At 41.5% G+C, this 13,880-nt stretch overlaps 1 protein-coding gene and 1 long non-coding RNA gene across 13 annotated transcripts in view; one reads left to right on the forward strand and one right to left on the reverse strand.

Moving 5' to 3' along the window:
- The window catches only part of APBA1 (amyloid beta precursor protein binding family A member 1), a 196,923-nt gene that overhangs the window by 74,563 nt on the left and 108,480 nt on the right, over positions 1-13,880 (forward strand). The gene's annotated exons all lie outside the window — the stretch shown is intronic.
- The window catches only part of LOC144319470 (uncharacterized), a 29,242-nt gene continuing 24,995 nt past the window's right edge, over positions 9,634-13,880 (reverse strand). For 2 of the 7 annotated variants that reach the window (XR_013385274.1, XR_013385291.1), the window contains 3 exons: positions 13,080-13,198; positions 11,661-11,798; positions 9,634-10,463 (listed from right to left, as the gene is read on the reverse strand). This is a non-coding gene — a long non-coding RNA (uncharacterized LOC144319470). The other 5 variants (XR_013385296.1, XR_013385275.1, XR_013385298.1 and 2 more) reach the window with 5 other exon arrangements.

Raw genomic sequence — 13,880 nt, forward strand, 5'->3', positions numbered from 1 at the left:
CATGGTGCTGGGTGCTGAGTACATGTTTATACACAAGGACAGAATCTCTATTCTCATGGATCAGTATAATTCTTGTGAAGTTCTGATAAAATTGTATTTGTTGATGTACAGATATCCTCTCATAGCAGACAGAGTGCATTGCTAAGCTGGATTCTAAAGCCTGGACGGGGAAAGAACAGAGGAGATCCCAGTGGTGGCCAGTGGGGACGGCTCCCTTCTCTCATAAATCTACCATGTCTTCCTTGGCCTCCGTCCCACTTAATGATATCCCCGGTTATAGATTATTGATTTCTCAATCTTTGTAAAGTGTGAATAGTAAAATTATTTCATTTGTGATTTTTTTAATTTAAAGCATATAAACTAAGTACAATTGATATGCTTACTCTCAACCAGATCATTACCTCACAGCCCCTTTTATCCTGAAATTCTGGGCAAGATTTATTTATTTATTCATTCATTCATTCATTCATTCATTCATGGGGGGGACTAAATATTTTATTTATTCATGAGAGACACACAGAGAGAGAGCAGCAGAGATACAGGCAGAAGGAGAAGCAGGCTCCGTGCAGGGAGCCTGATGTGGCACTCGATCCTGGGTCTCCAGGATCACACCCTGGGCTGCAGGCGGCGCTAAACCGCTGCGCCACCAGGGCTGCCCCTGGGCAAAATTTAGAGAAAGGAGAAATCAATAAAGGTGAGAAGACTCAGAGAACTCAGACAAGGGATGGTCTGTGAATTCAAGCTTCAAAAGATGATTTTAAAAATCTTGACCTTAGATGCCCTGGGCTTCTATACATAACCAGCACATATTCACAAAGAAAACCCCCTGTGGCCACGTGCACTCTGGCTTGAAGCCACAGGGTCTCAGGACCTAAGAAAAGCTGTAGTGGTTGGATTCTGTGTTCCCAGTGTACAGGGCCGGTTCCTTGCTTCTCATGCTGTGTTGGCCCTTGCCAGGGGCTCCCCTGACACTGCAGCTGGGATGCTCCAATTTTGCTTGGTTGATTTAATTTCTCACTCTGGAGGAAGAAAGTGCAATCAATGTTTTCTAATTTGCCTCTAGACTCCTTTAACAGTTACCTTCAGACAGCAAATCTGAGGCACTTTATATCAGCTAAGAGGCACAGAAAAGAGTCCTTTGCAGAGTCACGTGGGACAAAAGGATTTCTCATGCTGGGCCAGTTCTGGTGATTGCTACCATGTTGGGGGTGTCATGGTGGAGAAGCCCAGAGATGTGGTGTTCCAACTGTGTGACCTCGGACAGCTCACTGGATTTTATTTTTCTCATCTGAAATATGAAGAGCTTAAAGTCTCCTCTACTGTTGTTAGCTAGATAATTTTAAGTGGCTAACGGATGAGCATTCTTTATTTACTAATCAGATATTTTCATGGTCTATTCTATTTATGTGAAGTGATACTAGGTTTTCATAATAATGATAATTGTTTCTTTCATTTTATTTGAGTGACATTTTTCTCATGCGGTTTCTTCACTCACAAGCCAAATATGACTCCTTGGCCACCTCATCCCCATGGTACTGAATTGTAAATGCCCCCATCTCCTTTCCAAAGCCTTCTCCCTTGGTCTTTCATTTTGTGACAATCTTAAGGGAAATTCTTCACGTTGTATGTGGGCTGTGCTGGAGTGTGCCATCATGGATAACCACTTGGGTGTTGTAATGTGGGGGTTGGTCCAGCCCAGGGCTTCCCATCCTTCACTCATGCCACATTCATAGCTGTTGCCATGACTGTGGGCCATAATCTACTAATAATCATTTGATATTTTCTTCAGATCAACTGGGTTTATTTTTCATTCAAATAAAATTATTTGTGAAATTTTTATGAATATTTTTCAGTTACCTAAAATAAGAGTAAAACCAGCACATCAAATACAAAGAATTAATCATGACCTTTTACACTGTTTAACCTTTAATTCCCTAGGACCTCAGAGGATCTCTTTTGTCAGAGTTTCAATAAGAGATCAATATAGTCATTTGCTTTCCAGCAGGTTATCTATATACTAAGGCTTTTTAAATTTTTTGTTTCTTAGTCTGGGTCTAGTTTCCTGACCAAAATTGAAAGAAAGGAAAAATTTAAGGTTGGGGAGGCGATCTCTATATTACATTTTTGTAATGGTTTACAAACATTAACAAGCTCAGAACTTTTCTACAATTCAATAGCAGAAAGCAAACAGCCCAATTTAGAAAATGGCAAAGGATTTGAATAGACTTTATTTATTTATTTGTTATATTTTATTTATTTATTTGAATGAGAGAGAGTGTATACATGAGCAGGAGGTAGGGCAGAGGGAGAGGGAAAAGTAGACTCCTCGCTGAATGTGGAGCCCGAATCAGGGCTCCATCCCAGGACCCTTAGATCATGACCTGAGCCAAAGTCAGATGCTTAACTGATTGAGCCACCCACACAACCCCAACTCTTCTCACTTGTAAAAGAACTAACTTTAAAAAATTTGTATAGGAATAGACATTTTTTTAAAGAAGACATACAGTTTAGCCAACAAGTACATGAAATGGCACTCAACACCATTTTGAGTGACTGGTCATCAGGGAAATACAACTCAAAATCATAGTGAGATTTCACCTCACACTTGTTAGAAGGGCTATTATTTAAAAGAGAGATAAAGATAGATTAAGTGCTGGCAAGGATATGGAGAAGAGGGAACCCTTGCGTACTGTTGGTGAATGTAAATTGGTGAAGCCATGGTAGAAAACAGTGTGGACGTTCCTCAAAAAATTAAAAGCAGAACTACTGTATTATCCAGCAACCACCCTTCTGGGTATATATCTAAAGGAAATGAAATTGTTATCTTGAAGAGATATCTGCACCCCCGTATTCATTCTGGAATTATTCACCATAACCAAGATGTGAAAACAATCTAAGTGTCCATTGATGAATGAATGGATCAAAAAACTATGTGTATATTTACAATGTGTATATATATAGTGAGCACACACATAGTGGAATATTATTCAGCCATGAAAAAGAAGGAAGTCCTGCCATTTGTGACAACATGGATGGACCTAGAAGACATTATGCTAAGTGAAGTAAGTCAGATAAATACTGTATGATCTCATTTAAAAGTGAGATTTTTTTTAAAAAGTTGAACCCATATAAATAGAGAGTAGAATGATGGTTGCTAGAGGCTGAGGAGTGGGGAAAATGGGGAGATACTGGTCAAAGGGTAAAAACTTTTAAGTTCCAGAGATCTAATGTACAGTGTGGTGACTATAGTTAGCAATACTGGGTTGTATACTTGAAAGTTGCTATGGGAGTGGAGTTCTAATGTCCTCATAACAAGAAGAATGTGTACTTAGGTGATGGACGTGTTAACTAACCTTATTGTGGCAAACATTTACTACTATGTGTGTGTATCAATCCCACTGTACACCTTAAAATGTTATATGTCAAGAACAAATAGATTATACATAGAACATGTAACAAAGTACTATGTAACTGCTAAAATCGCATTTTTGAAGATGAATGACATGGAAAAAAAAAACATTCAGGCAGCCACCATCTTGAGTCTCTGCTGTGTGTCAAACCCTGTGCTTAATGCTTCAGATGGAAATGACAGCTCTGACCCGAGGAGCTTTCAGTGTAGTGGAAGAGAGAAGTAAATAGGCAAACATGATGCGGCAAATACTCAAAAGAAGGTACTTACCATGGGCGCTGGGACTCCTTCCCAAGGAGGGGCAGCTAACCCAGATAAGGGGGTTCAGAAGGATCACAAGAGCATAGGCACTTGACCCAAGTGGGCAGGAGTTGGCCCTAGTGAAGACCAAGTGAAGGGGCTTTCTAGAATGAGCAATACACAGAAAAGTAGTGGAAGCTGAGGGTAGTATTTAGGCAGCTTATAAAAATTCATTCCAGCTGGAGATTCAGGTGGCTGGAGAAGGGGTGAGGGTGAGAGAGATGGTACAAAGAGCATATCTCCCAGTGTCCAGTATCCAGGATCTCTGTTTCTCTTGTCACATTTTGTGACATGCCACGGCCATGCTAGGAAGCAGCAGGACAGGCTTCTGATCAGAAATGGCCAACGCCAGTGCCTGTGCTCTGAGCTCTGCCCTGACTCATTGATCATCCATGCCTCATTTTCTACATAAAACAGCTTGGATATGGAACCAGGCAGAAATTTAGAGCATGAGTTAAAATAGCCTAAAGTGAGAAAAAGCTCCCATACCCCCCACAAAAGAGAATTAAGTAAAAAAGTTATGTCCATCCAATGGCATCTTGTGCAAGCATTAAAGTGACAGTTATTGACATGAGAAGCATGGGAAAATTTTAATGTAATATTTGGAACTTTTTTCCAATGTAAAATGCTAAATTTCCATTGCAGAAACTTTGAAAATTTCAGAAAAACAATTTTAAAAAATAATCCTACCATCCAAAAATAACCACCATTAATATTTTTGTGTACTTCTTTCTGTGTGGGGCTATATATATATGTGTGTGTGTATATATACACACAAAAATTAAGCTTGTAAATTATATAGTTTTGTATTTTGTATTTATTAATTGACACTATGCTAAGCATTTTTCCTGGGTGGCTCAGTCAGTTAAGTGTCTGACTTTGGCTCAGGTCATGATCCCAGGGTCCTAGATTCAAGTCACACATCGGACTCCCTGCTCAGTAGGAAGTCTGCTTCTCCCCCTGTCTCTACCCCTCCCCCCACTCATGTGCTCTCTGTGTCTCTCAAATACATAAATCAATTAAATATTTTTATAAATAAATAAATAAATAAAAGCATTTTCCCATGCATGCCATTAAGTATTCTCAGAAAACATACATTTTAATGCTGGTACAATCCATTTTACAGACAAATAATTACCTAAATTAATAAAAGATAAGAACACAAAGTTGAATGGACTTTGATTATAGCTATGTAAAATTGCATAAGAGACAGATTAATAATGCTAGGGTCATGGGCAATTTTTCTCTAATGTGGTTACTTTCATGACGTCACTTTGTAAAAAATCTTCAACCCGTGGCGTAAGTTCACTCAACAATAAAATTTTTTTTATCATTTTCCAACTGACAGAATTACCAGTGAATGATAAAAATTGTGCTTCAGTTTGACATCCACTCCTGCGTCTGGGTTTGGAGGAAATACCCAGTGACCAAGAAGGAGGGAAATCCAGCGGTGTGTGGTGCCAGCAGATGGCCTCTGATAGCACCCACCACCCCACTCCCACTTGAGAGTTGGAGAATTGCTTTGTCAATGTAAAAAGTAATAAAGACCAGGAGGGACTTGTTTTATGAGGCTGATGTTGTTTCATGTTGATTTATTAACTCTAATTTTTTTTCTTTAGATCATAGTCACAAGCCAAGAGGGAAAATTGAGATTCTAATCAGAGGCTTTGGTGATTCATGCCTCAGAAAGTGGAGTGTCATTTATTTTTTTAAAAAAGATTTTATTTATTTATTCATGAGAGACACACAGAGAGAGGCAGAGATACAGGCAGAGGGAGAAGCAGGCTCCCTGTGGGGAGCCTGATGTGGGATTCGATCCCAGAACCCCAGGATCACACTCTGAGCTGAAGGCAGACACTCAACCACTGAGCCACTCCACTGTCCCAAGTAGAGTGTCATTTAATTTATAATCTGCTCAGGTTTGTATGTGGCACCTCCAACATGATATAGGGAGAGAAATACAGAAGCCAGCCTGTGCCAGCAAGGATTTAATTTGTTAATTGGCTGAGAGGTGATGGAGAAAGGTCAGGGGTCACTGCTCTATTAAAGCAGATCCAAAAGTTCCTTGAAAGAGCTCCAAAATTGGTTGGAAAGTAGTTTTTTTCCTACTCCAAACGAATTTACTTAGCCCTCTTTTAGGAAATGGTTCCGTCATAGATCTATTTGTAAAGAAAGCTCTAGATGTTAGGAAAACAGAGATGCTTAGAGGAAACTAAAATGTCTTCCAGAACTCACTTTGCATCTGTAATAGGATAGATTATAAAATTACACTCTGTCTTAAAAATAATCCTGTATGACGATGAGGACACTTTACTTGATACCATCAAAGCTGTATTAATTTGCCAGGCCCCAGCCCATAGTTTCAGCAACATCCCCCAGCCTGTCTCCTCCCCTCATAGCCATGCACTCAGCTCCAGAAACCCAGTGTGCCAAGCCCCCTGACCACGCAAGGCCGTTTGATACCTTAGGGTGTGGTCTTTGCACGGCCACACCCTTCCTCCAGCCCTGACACTACATCTGGAAAACATTCTTCCTCCTTTAAAACCCAAGAAGATAGCCCCCTTTCCAGGATACCTTCCTTTGACTGCCCTAAATAATGATTCTCTATTTCTCTGAGAGTTTTGAACATTGAGCTGTTGCTCTTGTAGCAAAACCCTGTCATTCATTCATCATGCATTTTCCCCTCCTGAGCCGCTGGAGCACAGGGGCTGGGTCTCACCATTTCCTTAACCGCCTGGCACATAGTAGACACTCAGTACATTTATATGAAAGCAAGTGCTTCCATTTCATAACACAAGGTTCTCTTATTAAAGTGTGCAAAGGAGTGCAAAGGAGCCTTGAGTCCCAAAGCCTGAGTGGGCTCCCGTTATCTGAACGACACCTGCACCGCCCCCTTCTTGCTAGAAGGAAAGGGGATGAGGTAAGGGCCTTCTCAAGCTTCTCAAAAAATGCTGATTAATACTCTCTGATTCTCCAGCTTAAAATACACTGAAACCTCTCCCTCTAGTCTAACCTACCCAGCAAGGGAACAGAAATTCACAATGTTATCCAGGTGAGGATTGCGTGCCTGGCAAGTTGATTTAAGTATTTCTGGAGCTTGGTTCAGGCTGCTCTTATCTGCCTAGGAAGAAAAAAGTCTCTAGTAGGTTTCTTGGCCATATTTGACTCAGTTTTATCCCAGAAGAAAACAGAATAATTGTGCTTTTTTCCTCAAGTTAAAACCTAGCATTCACCTCTACAGCAGGGTTTTATTTATATGTTAAGTCTTACAGAGAAAGCTTTCTGTTTCTTCATCTTAGTAGAAAATTCATAGGGTCATCTCAATCACCCTCATAATGATAGAAATATATGTAAATATATATATAATATATATATATAATACATATATATATTAGGGTTTCTCAGTCTCAGCACTATTGACACTTTGGGCTGGCTAACTCTGTGTGCAAGGCTGTCCTGTGCATTGTCCAATGTTTAGTAACATCCCTGAACTCCATCCACCAGATGCCAGCCACACCCCAGCACACACTTGTAATCAAAAATGTCTCCAGATGAGACATTTATATAAGAGATATAATGGGGGAAGGGAGGACGACAAAATCATTCCTAGTTGAGAGCCACAGATACACACACACACACACACACACACACACACAAATATATAGAAATACGTGCATGTAATACTTTATTATAATCTCTCTCATATAGCCTTAATGCTTGGCATATTCTGCTTGGCTTGTATTTCTTATATGAAAATCACTTCTTTTAGAGATATTTCTCAGTTTAGAGGTGTTATGTGGTGTGGTGGGGAGGAGCGTATTAAACGACACCTTGGATCACCTGGGTGGCTCAGTGGTTGAACATCAGCTTTTGGCTCAGATCATGATCCCGGAGTCCTGGGATCAAGTCCCACATCAGGCTCCCTTCAGAGAGCCTACGTCTCCCTCTGCCTATATCTCTGCCTCTGCCTCTCTTTCATGAATAAATAAAATCTTAAAAAAAAAAAAAAAGCCACACCTGAATGAAAAACCTAGTCTCCAAGGAAAGGTGACCAAGTTAACTTTCCTTTTCCAAGGGAAGATACCCCAGGATGTGAAATGGAAATACTACAGAATGTCTGTTTCATAGCTAAGTGCTACTTATAGTGAGGCAGTGGTTCAATATTTGTTCTTTTCAGTTTCCCATCTTTTGGATTCAGCATCCTTTTCTGTAGCTAGATTTGGGGATATGTCAGATTGGAGATGGGACCTTCCTGGAAAGTCTGGCCCATATCCACTGCCTCACAGATACCTCTAACTTGCTTAGCTAGAAGTAGTAGAGGTACAGTTCTTGTATTGCTTACTGCATGACAGACTCTGTGGGAAACTCCAGGCCCATGTTACTTCCTTTAGTCCTTTATCAATAATTCTGTAATGTAGGCATCTGTGAGGAAACAGACACAGAACATTGTACACACACAGCTGTTAAGTGGCAGAGCTCTCTTGACCATTATACTGTCTTACTTTCCAAAGTATTGGTGAACTGGCTTATCAAGAACCTCCTATGACTACAGTATGAACTATTTAGATGAATGACTTCTACATTTTTGATAGGATATCATCCACTGCAGGTTGAAAATGAGAGAGGCTAGAAGAGAGGAGAACAGGCTTAAAATTCTCTTAGAGGTGATCAGAAATATGGTTGGGGAAGGCCAGTCCTTTGCCTGCTGGCTACATGTGATATGATGCATGCATTCCGGCTATGGTTTTATATTAATTAAGTGGAAGATGTAATTGGTTTTTTCCAATTTCAAATAACACATGAAAACTCTAAACTGCAGAGTGGCTAGATTATTTCTCCCCAAATTTAAGTTTTCAAATGAGTGATTCTCCCAAAGCCTAGGACCTCCTATGAGTTTCATTTTGTTTTTTTTCTCCCTTTGTGGAAGTGTTATCACAAGCTGACTCTGATCAGGAGCTTTGAGAAATGAGAACTTCCACTTAGGGGATGTGAGACATTCCCAGGGGATCCCAGTGACTCCCACTGCCTCCTGTTAGTGAAACACATTTCCTCCATCATCTTCCAGCTGGACAGCGGGGTTGCCCGCCCCATGGGTGGAGTAGCCTGGACATCTTGTTCTCTTACTTAGTGTAGTGGAGTACATATCTTTTGGCAAAAGATATGTCTTTTGTGGGGGAAGCAGGAGGATGGATTTTCTGATGAAGGTGAAGTCTGGAAAGGAGTGCAAGGCACAGCCAGGGCAGGCCAGCCCTTCCCAGGATTCTCGGCACAAGCCCCAGGGTCTCCATTAATTCTCCTGCCTCCTCCTAACTGAGGAAGACAGCTCTCTTCCTCAAGTGCTCAGGTGTGTGGGATGAAGAAGCTGAAGGTGGAGGGTCAGCAGTGGGGGTATCCCACACACAGGATGTCCAGGACCCTAGCATCATTTGAAAAAGCCCCACAGTTCATCTTGATTGGCCTATCTTCCAGGAATCTCTGCATTAGTCAGATAGACACAAGAGGATGTGGTCCAAACCTAAGGTTCAAAGTTAATGAGGAATGTAAAGAAGTCAAAGATGAACAGTTTGAATTAAGTGAATGACTACATGTTGGGTGTCCATGGGGCTGGCGGGAATTTCCTTAGCATTGGAGGCAGCTTTCATATGCCTGGCCTTCCCCTCTGTGAGTGCGATTTTCTCTGTGGAGAACACTCTTCTGTATCTGGCAGGTGTCTGCTCATCTTCCAAGAGCTCACTGCAGTATTGTTTCTTCCATGTAGAATGGCTCATGTCCCTCTGTGCTCTCCTGCTGTATGCAGTATCCAGTAAATATTTGGTGAATGAATGAATAATAATAATTCCACACTAGCACGTATGCTTTTTATTATTATTATAAATAATCATGGTAAAACAATTGAAACAGTACTGAAGTACATAATCCATTTGTTTGGGGGCCTTTATTCATTCATCATTCACTCAGCAAATATTTCTCGCATACCTACTGAGTTACCAGACATTGTTCTGATAGCTGGGAATACAGGTAGAATGACAGGAACAGAGTTTCAGCCTTCTCAAACCTGACACTCACATAGAGCAAGGCAGACAGTAAATGAACAGCAAATATCTAACATCAGATGATAACACACCAAGAAGCAATATAAAGCAGGGCAGGAGGGATTCAAGCTAATGGATGAGGGAAGCCTGGCACTGTTTGAGCAGACAGCTGAGCAGGGGCTGGAAGAAGGTGGAGAGCCAGCAACAGGGATTTCGGGGAAGATGCTCCATGTAGAGGAAACAGCAGGTGCAAAGGCCCTGATGTGACAATGAGTGGGGTGTGTTCGAGAAACTTGGGGCACCTGGGTGGCTCAGTGGTTCAGTGTCTACTTTCAGCTCACGGTGTGATCCTGGAATCCTGGGATTGAGTCCCACATCAGGCTCCCCGCAGGGACCCTGCTTCTCCCTCTGCCTATGTCTCTGCCTCTCTCTGTGTCTCTCATGAATAAATAAATAAAATCTTTAAAAAAGAGAGAGAGGGAAAGAGAGAAATTAAAAGGACAGTGTAGGACATGAGATCAGATAGGTCGGCAAGGGCAAAATCATGCAAAACTTGACTGGTGGTGAAAAGGATCTTGAATTTTATTCTGAGTGAGATGGGAAGCCATTGATCAGGAAAGTGTCAGGATCAGATTTCTGTACTGAGGAGTTGCTTTCAGAGCAATTTCTTCACCCTTCATTCAACTGGCATTCATCACTAGCATTTAGCACTGCCCTAGATCCTGAGGAGTGGCAGGTAAAAGACAAAGTTGGTCACTTTAAGAAGCATGTGGTGTGGTATGGAAACCACTATGCAATTGGATGATGACAGGGCACTGGGTTAGTGTGGTCAGGATGGTGGAGGGCTAAGGACCCAGGGCGAAGAGCCTTAGGACGAGGGCAGGGGAGGAGATTTTGCAGATGACAATTTGGTTAATGACCATCCTAACCTGTGCTATAAAAGCAGGAGTTTGTGTTGCTATGGGGATATGTAACAGGAAGACCTACCCTAGTGTGGGGGAGGAAGGGGGAGAACCTTGGTGGAAAGGATTTTTTTAGACTGAGTTCTGAAGGATGAGCAGTAGCTAATCAGGCTGAGAGGCAAGGTAGAGTCCTGATAAATGCCCAGCATAGGGGCAGGAGCATGATGAGAGAGGAAGCCGGATGGGTTAGTAGGGTCTGAGCACTCAGGCCTTGAAGCCACCACTGGGGTCATTACCTGGAGAACCATGGTGGGAAAAAAAATGTTAAAGAAAGGAGGGACATGATTAGAGTTACATTTCAGGAAGGCAGTCTGGCTGCCTATTGAGAATGTTCTGGAGGGAGGAGGACAGTAAGGTGCCAAGCTGTAGGCTAGATGAGAAAGAGTGTTGTGGGTATGGGGCAAACTGGAGGGTCTAAGCAGTGTAAGAGATGGAGCAGAACCTGGCAGTGGGTGCAGAGTTGTGGGGAGTTGGGGGGGAAGGACGGCAGATGAACAGCTGTGGAAATGGCAGGTGTCTGAACTGTTGAGCTAACTGATAAATTAGGGAGGAAGTACTGAGATGGTCAGTTGGTCTTTGGGCAGGTGAGACAGCTGTAGGGAGATATCCAGGAGGCATGCATGTTCTGGCCCAGAGCCCCATGGAGAAGCGTGAAGAAGGGAGAATTAATGTGCCCATAATTAAGGTCATGGGAATGGATGGGTTGCCGGGAGACAGTGTGCAGAGAGAAATAACCGAGGAACATCCATATTTAAGACCACCTAAAAAAAAAAATAAGACCACCTAAGGACGCCCATCAGATGTGTATTTAAACCTCAGACCTTTCGTGGTCTTAGGGCAGCATCAACCGTGGGCACCGGAGATGCTGAGCACCAGTGTGCATTGTGAGGCACCCCTGCCAACAGGGGATCCTTATAATGGGAGCCTCCCAGATAATAAATGAGCTTAGGTCTCTACTTGACAAGTGCTTCCAATCACCTTCACATTTCATTTGTTTGGAGACTTCTGCGGGTGAATAGTCTTGTTTTCTGTTTCTTACTTCAGGATTAGAAGGAGTATTTTAGAATGTTTTCTTCTCTTGGCTTTATGCCCATGCTGTATGAGGAGCAACAAAGGAAGATGTGCCTTTTTTTTTTCTTACAGACTTGAGCTACAGCCATTCCACTAAATTTATACTAGCAGCATTTCAAGGAGGAAAGGGCTGTGAGAAGAGTGGGGGAAGGTGGTCAAAGGGTACAAACTTCCAGTTATAAGATGGATAAGTTCTAGAGATGTAATGTATAGCATGGTGACAATAATTAACAATATTGTATATTTGAAAGTTAAGAGAGTAGATCTTAAAAGTGCTCACCCTCCCCCCACCACACACACACATATACACACAAGTTGTAACTTTGGGAGGTGATGGATGTGTTAACTAACTTTATGGTGGTAATCATTTCACAAGATAGACACATATTACATCAGTACACTGTATACCTTAAACTCATACAATATTAGGGGCACTTGGGTGGCTCAGTGGTTGAGTGTCTTCCTTTGGCTCAGGTTGTGGTCCTGGAGTCCTGGGATTGAGTCCTGCATCAGGATCCCCACTGCTTCTCCCTCTGCCTATGTCTCTGCCTCTCTCTGTATGTTTCTAATTAATAAATTAATTAAATATTTAAAAATTAAAAAAAAAAGAATTGACTTCACTGGCCCTTCCTAATCCTGCAGAGGTCTGTATAAACTCACATGACAGTGCGTGCAATGCCAGGCACACTACCCTATATTAAGTCCTCATGGAATCTTACTGTTATTATTGTTGTTTTGCTACTATTACTTTATTGTACTTGAATGTTTCTTTGCCCCTTCCAGACAGGGACTAAGTTAAGGATCTTGATTATTTTATATTCTTGGGACTAGCAGAGTCCTTGACACAGGGTAGAAATAAAGTCTTTTATATTGATTTCTAGTTGGCTGATTATATTAGTTATATTTTCCCAGTTGGAGTGTAAGCTTCTTAAAGACAGGAATGGTGTTGCCTGCTTCTTTACTTACCAAAATGCTAGCCCTGTTCTGAGCACATGGTAGTTACCTGCTTGTATTCATCTAAAAACTGGCAGATTGAAATCACTAGTTTTACCGTTGTCAGTTGGAAAAGAGCATAAAAATTATAACATTTCATGACCTCCTATCCCAGCAGCAGTAGCAGTGTCAAGCCCACCTCATTGAAATGCACACCTGTAAACTGTAAAAATTATGAGCCTTTACACCTTGGAGACATTGCGGTCAAAACTGAAGACACACTCCTTGTTTTTAAATATTGCTCTTTGATCAGGGTATTAATATTCATAAAGCTCTTGAAAGGAGACTGTCATTAGGTATTAAAGCCATTACCGCTGTCACTGGGTTTCAAAGGGTTGCCACAGAGATGCAATTGCCCCTGTGCTTCCACTACTCTTCAGATTAACTGCATTCGGGTTTGAGTTCTATCGTTCGTTTGCAGACCTGTGCTCCTGAAACCAAGAGGTAGTGATTAGAAGTACAGAAGTCAGGAAAGAATGCTTAGAAGGAGTGTCGAATGCTTGGAATTCAGTTTAGGGAGGTGCATTTTCTGTGCACTTTATGAGGCTAATGTTACTGAGAATAGAACGCCGCCACCAGAAAACTGTCAACTTGCTGCCACATGAACGCTACCATACACACCTTATTGGGAATTGGTATTGAGGAGAGGCTACACTGTTTGTTTTCCAAGTGGGTAGTTTGTATTTTTTGACATTTGATCCCAGTGACTTTCACATTAACAAAAGTCAATGGGTGCTATAGAAAGAATCGTCTTTGGCAAAACTCAAGACTTCCTTTTCTCTCAAAACACCTTGGAGAAAGCTGTCCATAGGAGCTTCAGGAACCACAGAAGCCCAGTTGGTTCATTTAGAGGGATTTGGTTTCTGCAGAGTGATCTGCATCTTGATGGATTGTATGGACAGACAAGTCTAATATTTTTTTTAAATAAAAACCAAATAATCAGTAAACTTGGAATGATATGAGCCAATATATTCTCTGTTGATATGAGTTGATAAGGTGAGTTGTTTGGGTGCCTCATTTTGTAATCACATGACTCATAACTCAGATAGCCTTTTCTACTTTTGAATTTAAGAATTTTTAGAAGATTTTATTTATTTATTCGTGAGACACATA

Source organism: Canis aureus, chromosome 1, assembly GCF_053574225.1.
Source record: "Canis aureus isolate CA01 chromosome 1, VMU_Caureus_v.1.0, whole genome shotgun sequence".
Classification (NCBI taxonomy): Eukaryota; Metazoa; Chordata; class Mammalia; order Carnivora; family Canidae; genus Canis; species Canis aureus.